Source organism: Peromyscus leucopus, unplaced genomic scaffold (assembly GCF_004664715.2).
Source record: "Peromyscus leucopus breed LL Stock unplaced genomic scaffold, UCI_PerLeu_2.1 scaffold_1796, whole genome shotgun sequence".
Lineage (NCBI taxonomy): Eukaryota > Metazoa > Chordata > Mammalia > Rodentia > Cricetidae > Peromyscus > Peromyscus leucopus.
The window spans coordinates 4,772-7,043 of record NW_023504992.1 but is presented as its reverse complement, the minus strand read 5'-3'; the positions used below and the strand labels follow the sequence as shown (position 1 = coordinate 7,043).

The 2,272-nt window shown below is 43.8% G+C and overlaps 1 long non-coding RNA gene across 1 annotated transcript; it reads right to left on the bottom strand.

Moving 5' to 3' along the window:
* Positions 1-510: 510 nt before the first annotated feature.
* On the bottom strand, positions 511-2,025 carry LOC119087186. Its single transcript, XR_005090628.1, has 2 exons — positions 1,830-2,025; positions 511-562 (listed from the first exon to the last, which is right to left on the bottom strand). It is a non-coding gene; the product is annotated as an uncharacterized LOC119087186 (long non-coding RNA).
* Positions 2,026-2,272: the final 247 nt, after the last annotated feature.

Below are 2,272 nucleotides of genomic sequence, written 5' to 3'. Positions count from 1 at the left end.
TGATGCAGGTTATAACCCTGAATGCAGAATACAAAGTGTCAGGACATCCCGACACTACTCTGAATCTCAGGGAAAAATACACTGAAACAAATGTGTTAGAGTAGAATTACAAGTGAGAATGGACATTTTATTGTGCATTTCAGGAGCAGGGAAAAGGACTATGGTAGGCAAGAGCAGTAAAGGTTATACTTGTGCTTGATTCAAATCCCAGCCTCTGTGAGTAAGATGAACTTTGAAAGGCCTAGAAAACACTCTATGAGACAAACTTCTCCACAGTGTCCCCTTCATGAGTGACCAGGCAGCTGACATGACTTACAGATTTCAGTTTTTCTTCTCTCAAGGTCAGGAAGCTCCTAGCCATGTACTTGTAAACTGTCACGCTGTATCACAGGCACATTTTTCACTACACGATGGGTGATAGGTGTACCATCTGCCGCCCAGGTCACTGTCACAACACCTGGGTAAAAGTCAGTTATCAGACACAACAGTGTGCCCTTTTTGTTCTTGAGCTCCTCAGAGGATGGTGGAAACAGGGTGACTGAAGGTGTAACCTTGGGCAGACCTGCAGGATAGAGAAGAGGAGCTCAGAAATCTTAGTCTCCCAATAGGAATCCTGGAGGTAGAGTGTTAAGTGTCTTGAGTTTAGTGACCGTGTTTGAACACACAGAGTACAGAAGATGGGGTATGCATTTATTCCACACACTCCCTATGTTCTTATGAATTATGCACCCATATTTGTGCAGTAGTTCACTTGATAGCTCCCTGCACTTTGACCTTCAACAAAGATACCTGACCTTCACTTTCCTGCCCTAGTAACTTCTCTCTGTTTTTACATATGTCTTGCAGTCTGTCTGTCCCACTCCGAGGAAAGTTCTGAGGTAAAAACCTGTCCTGAGTCTAAAATTTAAACATAGGAGTTTGTTTTCACTGAAATCTGTGCCTTGGAATTCCCTGGCCTCTGCTCAGTGTAGCATGGATCTGGGTGAACTGTTTCTGATTCTGCAGACTGAGGTGAGATCCCTTCTCTGGATGAGTTGTGTAATTTTCATGCATCAGGACCAGAGCTATGTGAATGCAGTTGCTCTGTTTCCTAACCAGTATCTTAGAGAAACCCAGGAACCCAGCTTCCCAACTGCAGCTTCAGTCTCTCTCTCTTGACTTCCTGTGTCCACAACTCCCTTACCTTTCTTCTCCTTACTAAAATTCCTGAGTTCTGCTTGGTTACTGCTCTGTTCATGGCTTTCCATTGGAGCTTTGGATGCTTTCTTCTGCCTGTCCTAGGAACTGAATCCCGAGTTCCACTCTCCAGCTTACCTGACCTCTGACATGTTATTCACCAGCCTCAATGCTGAGTGTTCTATGTTCTCCTAACTCAACAGCTGCCTCTCCCTCTGTGCCTCTGGCCTTCCTTCCCCATGAGATAGCAATTCACTTTAGCCCTCACAAAGTTCACTAGAAGATAGATACTCATGAGAGTGACACAATGGAGTACTTACTATCAGAGCACTGCATATCTCAACAGAATGACAGACACATATTTACAGGTTATCTTTTTTGCCCCTGTCTTTGAGATTAGACATGAAAGGTGACAGGGAACATCTGAGGTGAGCTGCAGAAAATAGAGAAGCAAGAGTTTATTTACCTAGAATGAAGTTTAAGCATGAAGTACAATAGAGAAATAATTGAACAAAAAAAATCATCTCAAACCTAAAGAGATTGTAGTAATAGAAGAGGAAAGAGTCACTTACCTAGGAGAGTCAATTCGGTGCCTTTGCCGAACACCCAGCACTGTGATATAGGCTCATGCAAAAACCCTACATGCAGCTTACCCTCCAGTTTCAGCTGTGACATATGCAGTCTCTGATGATTCTGGGATATGCAGTGACCTCTCTGAAAGATGCTTCTTCCCAGGATCCCACATGTCCTCTGAGCCAGCATTGCCAGAAAGTTATTCATAAAATTTTCACACACTCTTTAGAGAGATGGAGAGAGGTGAGGAAAGGAGGTAAAATGAAGAGACTGGGCCTAGAAAGGAGGAGTATCAGAAGCTTTATCATCTGTCCATCTCTGGAATGAGAATCTCTTCCTGTTTGCACAGAACTAAGAGACTCAAAAGCCCACATCTCCACACCATGTTTCTCCAATCACCCTTCCCTTCTTACTATGGATGTTCTGTCAAGCAGACATGTTAAGCTTTCCCTATAGACCAGTGCCACTCTCAGTCTTGGTGAGAATAGCCTTATTTGTCCCAGTTCATGATGGTCAATGCCAG